The sequence below is a fragment of the Embiotoca jacksoni genome, unplaced genomic scaffold (genome assembly GCF_022577435.1).
Source record: "Embiotoca jacksoni isolate LCO1_2020_lvr unplaced genomic scaffold, fEmbJac1.0.p SCAF_19, whole genome shotgun sequence".
Classification (NCBI taxonomy): domain Eukaryota; kingdom Metazoa; phylum Chordata; class Actinopteri; family Embiotocidae; genus Embiotoca; species Embiotoca jacksoni.
The window spans coordinates 2,201,070-2,214,283 of record NW_027185329.1 but is presented as its reverse complement, the minus strand read 5'-3'; positions in this window follow the sequence as shown (position 1 = coordinate 2,214,283).

The following is a 13,214-nucleotide window of genomic DNA, read 5'->3' as shown; positions in this document are numbered from 1 at the left end:
AATCTCATAAATGTGACTTAGGGTATACAAACACAAGAAACAAGAGATTATTTTGTTGCATTGTGGGAAGTGTAGGATTCAGCTCACGATCAAGCAGTACAGTCTCTCCTAGCAGAGATTTCAGTTCTAAATCTGTCTCCTGCAAATCTCCCCATTTCATGTAAATCTGCTCGTATCCTTTTCCGTCCATTCAGAACTGACCTACTCAGTGTATTCTTCATGGGTAACTAAATACAGCATTGAGCTTTGAGAAGAAATTGGCAAAAGTGCAGAAAAGGTGCCTCTGACTAAGACCATATTTCAGAGGTTCACATTTAAGCTGCCATCACATCCATTAAACACAGTCCATTTGAGTGTGAAATCTTGCAAAAGCAGTCGAACCGGGGGCTGCCGTTGCCATTCATTTTCTGTGAAAAAGCTCTTCCAAATTAGGTCTTGGCTGCCCTCTGCTCACTCTGAAAGACGGTTAATCACATGATTGTAATTAATGAAATTATCATGCCATGATAACCGGTAATGATACTCCTTAAATCCTTTACCGTTCTCTTATACATCAGAAAAACATGATGAAGTGAATAAAGGTTTTCATTAAATGTCATTTAAAAACAGCCCGGAATCCAATCAGAGTATGGAACACACACACACACACACACACACACACACACACACACACACGTACGAAAGGTAATGATTTGAGCATGAGGACCTGGTGCTGGACAATTATTTTGCCTTCATTAGTGAACAGACTGTTCAAAGGCCTTCTGGGTTCTTGCTAAATTAGCGTTGAACAATGTTGAGATGGAAACATTGTAGGCAGCAAAGATAAAGCGTTTAACAGGCTTCAGGGCATTTTTATATTGTAATAATGAATGTTCTATGCCACCATAATGTAGGAGTGTCAGCAGCTTAATTTAAATCCCGCTCAATTTCTTCCTGACTTAATCTTCATTATTTTCCCATTGCTCGCAACATGTTTACCAGTGATTAAAATGTTCCAGAGCAGGGAGAAAGCTTCAAGTAATGGTGATCGCTACCTAAGTGACTTTTCTCCTGGTATTTTCTAAATGTGGATTTCACGCATTCATAAATTAAAGGCGAGGTCTGGCACATGTTTGTGTTGCACAAGGACTAACTGTCAAGCACTCATTCTTTTGGATTATTCATGAGTCGCCATTAGAACACTGGCAATTTGTAATTCAGTCTGACACAGTTGAGAGGCACTACACAGGATTAAGGAGGTGACGGGAACCAACATCAGTCAACTTCCAAATTCTGTAATTCCTCCTGCTTAAAGGGAAATGGAATAAAAATGAGAGGGTGCGCCGCCTCCAGTCTAGTGTAATTAACAACACAATTACTGAAGCAATCCATTATTTTCAGAGAGATGGTCATCATTTAGAACGAGGCACATGCAGCTATACAACGGCAGGTTGGAAAAGGATTACAAGGAGGTGTCATTTATAAAGAGAAGGTTGTTCTGGGCATAAAAACTACAGCAGAGGTTGTTTCTTGGAATAAAATAGAAGACACTTCAAGATTTTTTTCTGATAAATATCTATTTGTGGTAATTAATGATTATCCCTCCATTAAAGTTAAAACACCTTTTAAATGTCGTACTACTGTAAGTAAACGTAGTTTGATGAACTTGCCACGGAAATCAGGATAAGAGCTTACTGGGAAAGGACAAATGCCCTAAAGTCCCGTAGTGACAGACCAAAAACACAAAGTGAAAGTGATGGGTCAAGAAACTCTTGTTCTCCCCAACTGTGGATTTTTTTTAAATTTATTTTTATCAAAGCCCACATGACCATTATAGGTCGCATGTTCCTGCCTCAAATATGACCCAGTGGAGAGTTTCTGAAATTAGTGTCCCTAGTTTGGTGTCGGCATAAAAACCACTCAGAGTTGGAGAAAGATAATGATCCAGGGTAAAATGATGACTCAAACTGTGTTGTGCATTGAAGTTACTCCGTCCTTAAAGTACAGCCACTTCCGTCGTCATGGCAATAGTAAACCAAGTCCACTGTTGTATGTAACCCAACCAGCAACCAGCATTGACGTCACCCATTGGTTTGTCAACGGCCTTTATGAAGCCTTGAGTTAGAAATTCAATAAGAAGTGACTATAGCTTGCAAAACCAAAATAACTGGTGGAAAAAAAATGTTACGTCATATTTCATGAGACTAGTTGAATGGGAGTCTATGGAGCCGACCTCTAGTGGCCCTCGGTGGTATTGCAGTTTAAGGCACTCCCGCACCGGCCCCATGTTTCAGACGTCTACTTTTATATATAGAGCTATGATGTCACCAATTCATCCAACCCTCCTCCTCCTGTTCCTAACAAGCAGAAAAATCACATCACAGACATCTGAACTGCGTCGCTTCTCCAGGACACCAGATTGTCAGTCACTTATCTTTGAAATATAACCCTGCGGCGTAAAAAGACGCTCACACAAGAGACCTGTGGGGTTGTTTTTTTTTTTGGTGGAGGACAGTCTGGCAAAAATACACGAGGAAGAGTTATTGCATTTCCTTCCATTAGGCTGTCACATGCATCTTTGACGCAGGTCAAATGCTGTCTGGCCTGGTTGGTATTGTACTGATCAAGTGTACTGCGACATTAGCGAGACAGGAAGGCAAAAATACGTGGTAAATATTTGATATAATTCTGTGTGATGTTGTGGTATCACTTTTTGGTTACAACTCATCACTTGTCAGCCCTGAAAAATGTAACACTGATGGCCGTTACACAGGACAGTACAGCTGGCGGATATTAAATGAGTCAGCTCATTAATTTTCAATACATTTAATAGTAATCACAATTTAGTGAATAGTCAATTTTGGAATATGGAAATTTAGTTAAGGTATTGTTATTACACATGATAAGGACCATTCCCACCTGTTATTTTCACCTGTGTGGTCAAAGTGTCAAGAGTCTTGAGTCTTGTGATACCAATACTTTGCCTCCATATACACTGTCGATTGATGGTATTTATCTTTAATAACACAGAAAAGAATGTCGGTAAGGTTGCCTTAAAAGCATATTTCTGGTGAGGAATCACACAGCCACCTTTTGACTGCATAGCACACACATTATTTATGAAAGCAGCTTTTATTTCATCAAAGATAACACTGTGTATGAAGACGGATAAAGGCTGATATTCTCACCAATATAAACAGGCCTCATCCAACCTTCCAGCTTCAAACATTGTTATTTTCTCAATAGCCCTGTCTGTTGAATTTTATCAGCAACCTATCCATCATTTTCAGTGCAGAAAATATTGCATCTAAATTATGATCTCCTCCCAACATTGTAGAGCTGCGCAGTTTGCGCTCTCGAGGACCTTTTGCTCAGTGGTAACAGATTATAATCTTGGAGGCTTTGAAGGTGACTCGTTTAACTCCTAGTCGGGGCTAATCTGTCTGGATTTTGTCAAACGTTAGAACAGCCTGTATCCTAAGATAAGGGGCTAGTAAGGGCAGGAACTGACTCTAGCAGCCCGCTTTCGAAGGATTTGGAGGTTGAGCCACTGTGGTTTCTGGGGAAAGAGTTTCACACATAACAGTGGGCGAAAAGAAATAATTCCTAAAATCAACACCACATCTATAGCCTCTGAACACAATCCTTTAACAAGAAATGCAGTTGGACTAAAACACCACCCAGGTTTTTCTTCTTTTTTTTTTACCCCCAGGGCTTTCATTGTGGTCTTACGGTATAGAGGAGCCCCAGACTTTCATTCTGCTGTAATTGCACATTCAAGTTTCAAGTTGTGTCTTTTCTTGGGAGGGGCGGGGGGGGAGGGGAACTCGTGTTCGGCTGTTATCAGAAAATTAGAAGCCGAGAACTGCATGGGAGTCGAAGATAAATCCACAAAGCACTCGCTAGCTTTTCACAAGCATAATGTCAATGCCAGATGAATGTAAAACCACCCTGCATCAATAGATTAGGCTTAGCAAAGTTGATATAAGGGTTCACACTGGAAGCAAAGAAGCATTCAGTTAAAAAAAAAAACAAAAAAAAAACAGCTTTTCTGTATTTAGTGGACTTTTTCTGAAATTGAACTTTCGAATGAACTGCAAATGATGCTTCCGCCCGGAGAAAAAAAACAAAGAAAACGAGGAACTTTGAGAATTATGAGTTCAGGAGCTTCATAATCTGTACATTCATGTCGGATCGCGGTTGCTAATTACGCTGTCAAAAACTGAAAAGGAAGACTGATTGTTAAGATGACAATAGAGTATTATTATGCAGATGTTTGATGATTCGAAAACCTTTTCACCATTTTTATATCCTTGTGGGAACAAAGGCTTAATCATAGATCTTTGCTCAACATGAAATGAGAGATTTCCTAGGGCAAATACTTTGATTTGCTGCCACACACACACACACACACACCACAGTATAAAGTAGGTGCGCCAGGTGTCTTACCAGTATCTTGCCAACTGAAGCCCTCTGAAGTATTTGCCTCTTCAAAGTTTCATAAGTCCAGAACAGCCCTAAACAGCCAACTAATGAGCAGAGCCACCATAAGCAAGCAGCTGGCTTTGACACCTACTGTATCTGCCATGGACACACACACACAAACACACACACACACACACACACACACACACACACAGCATATGCACCCACACATGACACAAACACACTCTCTATCAAACCCTGTGAGCCTGAAATATGGACACATATTTTTTTTTATATTCTCTCCCAAACATACATCTGAAGTTTTATCTCCCATGTAATGTGTGATTTATTTCATTTCTTTTCAATACAGGCTGTCTGCCACGGCTGACATGTGTAGGAGGAGCAGCGTTGCCCGGAGGGTGTTCAATTCAGTCGAGGTGAGTCTTCCAGGCTATCGTCTATATGCCCTCCCGAGATAGCTCCATTTTTTTTTTTTTTTTAAATACAACCAATCTTATTGGAAGAGAATAAATCAAAGAAAAAATATGTTGACAAATCTTTTATTAAGTATGGACATTCACTGGTTGAGCATGGATTTACTAATATACAGAATTCTGTTTTTATTCCCTATTGCACAACCATGCACATCAGTGACAGGATTCCTTTCTCTTCTTGCCTTTTTTTTTTTATTTTTGTATCTCCTTCTCTGAGCATGAAGCATGTCCTCTTCCCAGCTTTCTCTCTCTCTCTCTCTCTCTCTGTCTCTCTCTCTGTCTCTGTCTCTCTCTGTCTCTCCCAGCTCTCAGATGATGTAAAGGCCGTCTGGGAGAGCAGAGAGGGTGCATGCATGGAGTGCTAATTCCCGGGTGACAAAGCTCCTCTTCAAATGCATGAACTCATCACTGGGAGAAAGGCAAAAAAAAGAAAAAAAAAAAGAAAGAAGGACAAAAAAAAGAAGTAGTCCCCATCTTCTTTTCAATTCCCCTCATAATGAAAAAAATTTACACCTGGAAATGGAGGCTTTCTGCATAAGCAGGGTGAAAAGCAGCTAATGTGGATGAATGAGGTGAGAATGTGTTTGTGCCCGTTTGTGTGCTGTGGTACACACACACACATACATACATACACACAGCGGTTGCTCATCTTGACTGTGCATTTAAAAAGGCAAGAAGTTCTGGCAAATTTAAAGGGCATCCCAAATGGCAGAGGAGTTCACGGTTGGAGCCTGATAACACGACGATTATACAGTAAATAAAACTGCTTCTGCTTCCATCATCTCGATGGAAAGTTATGCACATTTCTGTTTTGCATTTGGCATTCAAAAAAGTACATCCACATCTATGATTAATGTTTTCTGTATGATTTTGTAATTATGCATAGGCATGACTGCATATTCTGCTTCATTCCTTAAAAGCCATTTTGGAGACCCTAAATTGGGCACTTAAAGCCCAAGTGGGCCAAATGAAGCCATTTTTGTAAAGGTCAGTAGATTTTATTTGTTGTTGAGATAATGAATTCGAACATCTCCTGCATGGGCTCCTTATAAATCACCAATGTGACATCCTTTCAGTGTATAGGAGTCATGGGCAGCGGGTTAGGGAGGGTGCTGGGGTAGGACTTGACAGACTTTGACATCACAGGCTGAGATTTACCTTCTGCACGCCAGATGTTGACAAGTATATAAAGACCTTGTTAAGTTCAGGGAAAGATGGTCAACACCGTCACATGCTTCAAGTCAGAATGGACTTTTCCATCCATCATCTATTCCCGCTTTATCCTGAACAGGGTAAAATGTCAGTCAGAAGCTACATTATTTTAAGTTACAGTTTCATTTTAATAAGTAACAGTTGCATTTAGTATGAAGAGTTAATTTAACTGTTAATGTTGTAAAAACACTTTAAATTAAAGGTCTTATGAACTTTTTTCAGCACATTGAGTTGCAAAGAAGTGGACCTTTAATTAAACCCAGTGTAAAAAAAAAAAGATCTAAACAGGTATAATAGACATTAAATGATGTGTTTTGAGAAAAATAGATTGATTTGATGCTAAAAAATTGAAATTCAATCTGATGCGCATTTACGTGTAAATTCACGATTATGTACAACTTTTTCCCCACCATGCATTGGTGCTTTTTGTACCGTGAACTTACTCTGTATTTAGTCCCGTTTAAACACTCACTTCGTATACAGAAGACACGGTGCAAGAGATGTATGATTATGTGATTATATTACAAGTTTCCAAGTACACACTGAGAGCTCAACTGTATCAACACAGACAGATTTCAGATTTAAAAGGGACATTTTGTCATTGACGCAGTGGAAAAAGCCCATACAGTAACACTTGATGTAGAACTTAGGACTCAGCTTCACTGTTATCTCCCTCGCCCCCCCCCTTTTTTTTTTTTGCTTCATTTTCTTCCAGTCAGGAGGAAGTTTCACTTTATTCCAGGCTCAAAAAGGAAGAACTTTTACTACACCTGCCTGCAATGGGTGCACTCACATTTTCTCCTGCCCCCCTCCCCTCCTGGGTAGGAGAAAGCTGCATCGATTCAGACAGATAAGGTGCTTGACAAAACGGGAGAAAGACATAATTCCATTTGTCTTGGTCAAGTCCATCCCGTGCGAGGTGTAAGGGTTGCTGCTGTCAGCTCGGCTCTACACCTGTTTGGGGGAGATAAAATCGCATCTCCTGACAGCTGCCCTTTAATCACTTCTGCTAGTGCCAGACAGAGTAGTGTGCCACTGGTGTATAGTAAACAGGCCGGCCATGACATGTTTGCCACACCCTCGTAACTTTTCTCTTTGCTGTAATACGTTCAAGTCAATAAATGTGACAATATAACTTCTTTTTTTTTTTTTTTTTACATTTATGTACACTCCAGTAGGGAAACCTGGCCACTGAGGTGTATTATACCGCTTCGTTATGGTTCTGTTCACCTGTTGTTTTTGGCGGCAGTTTTGTCTGTAACCGCACTGCATCCAAGGAATCTCCCACATCTCTAATTTCTGTACCAGCTGAGTTACCGGAGCAGGTGAGGATTAACCCATTTTGGTTTCCGGTTGCCTGGATACTGCTCCATTTACTGCAGAGCTATATTTGGCCTCAGTATCTGATCACTGGAAATGGAAGACAAGAGCAACAGTGCAAATTGATCTAACCTGGTAATCCAACTAGCCTGCTACTGTCGGATGTACTGCTCACATTAGGTGGTGTTTTGAAACGCACTCGTTGTCACTTTATGACAGAACACTTCAGTCATATTCGGGGTGATGTCACACCATCATCATTGGCATTGCCATTTTCTTTGCGAGTGTAATGTTCTCCATTTTTTATGTTTGGCATATGCTAATTAGTAGTTCACAAAGCACAGCGGAAGCTTAATGGAATGTCATTATTCTTGCATGTGCTGGGCTGACTTTACATGTGGTACCATCTTCAAGAAATAGAGGATGTTTTTACAATTTGTTACGAATCTTTGTACAAAATTGAATGGAAAACCATCCAGTAAGAAATGTTATTTTAAAAAGCCCAAAATCCCCAAAACCCTTTTAATGTGTTCGATCCAATGTCAAGGGATCACCATTGGCATGATGGGTATTTGTGCTAGATTTCCTGACAATCCGTCCAGTGCCTGTTGAAATATCTCAGTCTCTACCAACATTGGTGGACTGAACTCCAATTAGGGTTGTCGTGGCGATGACCCAACTGGCTGCTCTTAATGCGAAGGATAAATTCTCTACATGGAGTTCCTGCTTGATGTCTGAATTCCTCATGCAGTCATAAGATGTGTGACTTGCTTTGCCTTAGAGATCAGCTTCCTCTTCAACACTTCGGCCCAGTACGGCATTTGCCTTTCCTTACGGCTATTCTCTAGATCCCTTTTCCCTTCACGACCAACGAGTACTCCGAGATACTTCCATTAGATAATAAAAGGACAACATCATCTTCAAAAAGCAGAAACATCCCTGTTCGTCCTCCATGACACACAAACAAAAAAACCTTGACAATTCCTAAACCCAGACCCCTAGCATGGTGGCTCCTAACAAGCAGGACAGTTTGTGCAATATTGCTGCAATTCGTTATACGCGCATCACTGTATGTGAGGACAGGACAGGAATTTTCCTCTGTTGCCCTGAGAAAACATTTACTCAATTTGTCAGTTACAAAGGTTGATTCATATATATAATATATGGCCTTAAAGTTTCCATAGAAAAATAACCTTGAGCATATATGCAGATATTGAGGTTATCACAAAGTGTCTCGGGAAACAAAATGTGCCTTCTTGTCTGTTGGTCCGTCTATTCATACATCCATCAATCTGTCGACCTAATTGAGTCAGGAGGTAGAGTTAGAAACTCTTCCTCGATAATAAATGTATTCGGTTCTCTTCTGCAAGGCTTCAGGTTCATCAAATCTTTGATTTATGACACAATAACTCACTCAGAGAGACAACTCCCTCTTCTTCGATCATAGAAATGAAGTAATTTCTGAAAGGCAGAGAGAGAGGGAACAAAACAAAAATCACTTAAGGAGGTCAGATATATAGCCAAGAACAACAGCCAAAAACAGCAGCCTTAGATTTTTTTTTTTATGAGTCATTACCCCAACAGGACAGGATCCACTGCTGTGATAATTAAAAAAATTTAGATATCAAAGCAATTATGTCATTGTTCTAACAGTGACAGTGTTGTGCTTGGAATCAGACATTAGTCACATATATCTGATTCAAAAGTTATGACTCCCTCTCAGTTTTGTGATATAATTTTAGCAGACACAATTACTGTCTGTTTTTTTCATGTTCAATGTTGTGATGTGGCTTCGCAAGCAAGAGAAACTGTGTTTCTTTGTGTTAATGTACATTTGGTTTGCAGGTAAATATCCTTATAATACAGTGAATATGGTCAAATTAAACATGAAAAACATCCCAATGGTAAAAAAAATAACTTCGTCCAACTTCTACAGAGCCTGTTGTCTGCAAAACGTCCTTAGAACTCATGATAATTGCTTTTCCAGCCAGTAAATGCTGCGTGCTCTCATGGCCCCCGAAATGAAATAAAAAAGAAGAAATGTAATGTCAGTGCTTTCGTCTTACATGCACTGGAGGAGGAAATAAGTACTAAGAAGCCTGAGATTCTTATCATTTAATTTATCTTGCTCAGTACGAAATATTCCAGTAGGAATCAGTAATTATATACAATCCACAATTCACTCTGTGAGCTGGTGAGATGGCCTTATTTCAGCAGGATATGATAACATTGCTACAAGACAGTTTTTCTTCCTTATTTATTTTTTATTTTTTGCACAACTTAAAAGGGTGTTGAGTGTAGTCTCTCTGTCTCTACCATCAAGCCAAACTGTGCTATATTCTTTCAACTTGGTGGATTTTCTTCAGTCTATTTGTTATGAAAAAAAAAAAAAGGAAGCATGATTGTTGCTTGAATTTTCATTAATTCTAACTGATAGTGGGAAAGAATTCTCAGCAGCTGTAAGTGCAACTCTCCTCTGGGTATGTTAAGGATGGAAAAGGGACGGGAAAAAACAAACAAAAAACCATAATTACTGCAATGTCTTGCCAGACTCAAATGGTTATTGATTGCCTCCACCCATGTCAAATTTATTCAAGTTTTATTGTTTCCCCCCCTCACCCTCACCCTGTTATCGAATCAAAGCTTCACATTGTGATTTTAAGGAATGCATCTCTCTTGGACCAGGAGATGAAACCAGTGATGACATTTGTCCGTGTGATGGAACCCTCTAATGGTTTCATTTCCTCTGGCTTTATGCAGTTGAAGAGGAAAAGGATGATGGTTTTGATAGATAGTTCAATAAAATTTGAGAGCCACATCAAGCCGGGTTCGGTCGTCATGTGAACTGAAGAGCCATAGAAAGCACTTTGATGTATTTTTTTCTTTGAAATATTGCAGTTAATGACATCAACCACCCAGCTGAGTCTCGGCAAAAGTAAATTCCCACCCACTGTGACGTCTAATACTTCGGTGGTTTAAGTGTTTATGAAACCATGTGGTTTTCAAATTTAAAGATTTGGGGATACGGGGTAGGACCCTCCTTGTCTGCGGAGATTTTAGTGGATTCAAGAGGGATTTACTATTTTATTTATGGTTTTTACTCCCAGGGACTAAAAGAAGGTAGATTGCATCACAGATAGAAAGTCAAAATGCTTTTTCATGTAAACAGAATTTCAAAAACAGTCCAGTGCAGGAAACTGAAGGCCCAACATCCACAAGCAACAAACAAGTAAGGTGGAGTACAAAGGCTCAAATGAGACCGAAACCTTAAACAATAGCCTCATATATTTCACAAGTATAATGATACAACTATATGATTTAATGTATTTTAGAGTGATAACAAAAATCTAAATTTTAGCCTGCAGTTAAAACACAATAAGACCACAGAAAGGTCAACAAAAAACAATATTTTGAAATGGAATATTATAAAAGAAAAGATTTGATAGACTGTGTACTGCACCGGAGAGCATGAATCCCACAAGTATCTTCTCAGTATTCATTGATGTTTTCTTTAGAAACAGTTAGAAACTGTCCCACAATAGGTATTGTCAGCTTGCAAATGGCTCCACACACCGTTCAATCTGCTACCAGCATTCAGCACTGTAGAAGAAACAGCACTGCCTCTTTTGGAGTTGTATTCATAAACCGTCTTTTTTTTGCAGTGCAACATTAATGTCGAAGTGACACAAAGCTGGGTGATACAACTGAATGGAAGTCATCCCAGTATCCTGACAGTTTAACAGCTCATGAATTGTATTCATGCAAAAGTTTTGTTGGTATAAAAGTTTCAAAAATAATGCAGCCGAAGCTTCAAAATATAGTTTTGATGCTTGAAGTATTTGGACACTATGTTACCATCCAGCACCAAAACATACGGATGTGGATGTTGGAGTGGTGGATGGGTGTTGGTGCAAGAGGCCAACCTGACCCATATCTTGCAGTAGATAATATTATTGTAAAAATAAAGATTTTTTTTTTTTTTTTTTTTAAGTACTGGCACTAATCTTTAAAATTAAAGGCCTGTTTCACCAGTGAAAAAAAAACTTTTTTTTTTTTTTTTTTTTTTTTTTTTTTAAATAAAATTTGGGTGTCTGGTCATGTAGCACCAACTTCCAAAGTATTTGAGCTTTTTCTACTGCAAAGAGTCGACATGTTTTTGTTAATTGTTTTGTGGACCTAGCATATCAACAACCTCATTTGCAGCGTGACACTTGTCTGGGGTCTTGTCCGTGATGCATAGGCACCCTTACCTCAACACATGTAACAACTACTGCGGCTCATCAAGTCTGTAGGTTTTGTTTACTATTGTATAATCCAAGATTATAGTCGATAAATCACATAGTTGGGAAACAGTTTCACTTTGTGTGATACATTCAAAAATAGATTTAATGTTGACGTTGTACACCAAACATGTCTCACTGTTTGGAAGAGGAAAAGTGTTGATGTGCCAGGTCAGAGGACAACTCTGCTTGGCAGCTCGAGGACACATGCTGTCCTCGATCAGATGGAAGGATTTCATCATGTCGATCGGGATGCCTCACTAGTTTATCAGGATGATGTGGATTCATATGATGAATTAGTGAAGAGAAATCTCTTTTTCATAGACCTGTTGTTCCGATACACCTGTAGGACTTGACAGTAGATTTTAGAGACGTAGAGTTGTATTTGAGGAAAGTTACCGGCCAGATAATTGAACCTGCATGTAGACATGTTTTTTTTAGATGTCTTTCCACTTGTACTGATTAAGATGAACAATTGCTATTTCATACAGGAACTGGAACGACAGTGGACATCCATCCTCCACGTGTGTGCAGCATTTGTGGATAGACAGAAAACAGACAGCAAAAGAAGAAGGTGTAGCTGTGAGAGGGGTAACTGTGGTGCAATCACCGGTCCAAGACGGAAGACTGTTGAGAGACCTGGACCAGACGGGCTTGTTCGAACGTACCGGTGAGTAAAAGCTGGGCTCTCCTTTTGGCAACTAATTCCTGGACGACACTGCCTGGCATGTGTCTCACCTGTCACGCTTTGCTCAGCTGTAGCTTGGTTGGTTTTTGCTATGGTCATATAATGCACATGTGATCACAGATCATCTCCCTTTCAACCATGCTAGTTGCTGTGTGCAGGTTATTCATGTAACACATGTCATACTAGCATGATGTTATGCTGTTATATGTTGTAGGAATAACTTAAAAAAAAAAAAAAAACGTCTTAGTTTAAATGCAAACTTTGCAGCCCACCACTTTCCACACTCATATTCTCCAAATACTCCTGATCAACGTCAAAGTGATGCTGCCTCATATTTATTTCATCCGTATTATAATCCACTTGATGGCTTTTATATCCTTTGCATGAAAAATCGGCATTAAACCACGCATAATTTTGGGAATTTCTCAAATATGACGCTTGATGAGTGCCACACAAGTTTAAAATAAGGCTGTGCTAACTGCAGCCGCATTATGCCGGGTCACACTGGATAAACATAGCAGGGAGCCTCAGCCAGACGGGAGAAGGGAGCGTCCTCCCAATATGGAATGAGTTTATTACCGTCATCCAAGGAAGGGCACAAAGAGTGGAGTTAATAGCACAGACAGATTGAGGTGAGCACTCCCCATTCAAGCACGGCTGAATCTTTGACCACATCTGTATCGATTTTGTTCCTTGATAGTTGCCACAGGACAGCTGATAGATGGTGAAGGATACACTTCATTAGCACAGAGCGCCTCCTTACCGGCCACCTCTTAATTCTCTGCTGCTCATTGTGTGGCCCAGTCAATAAGAGCG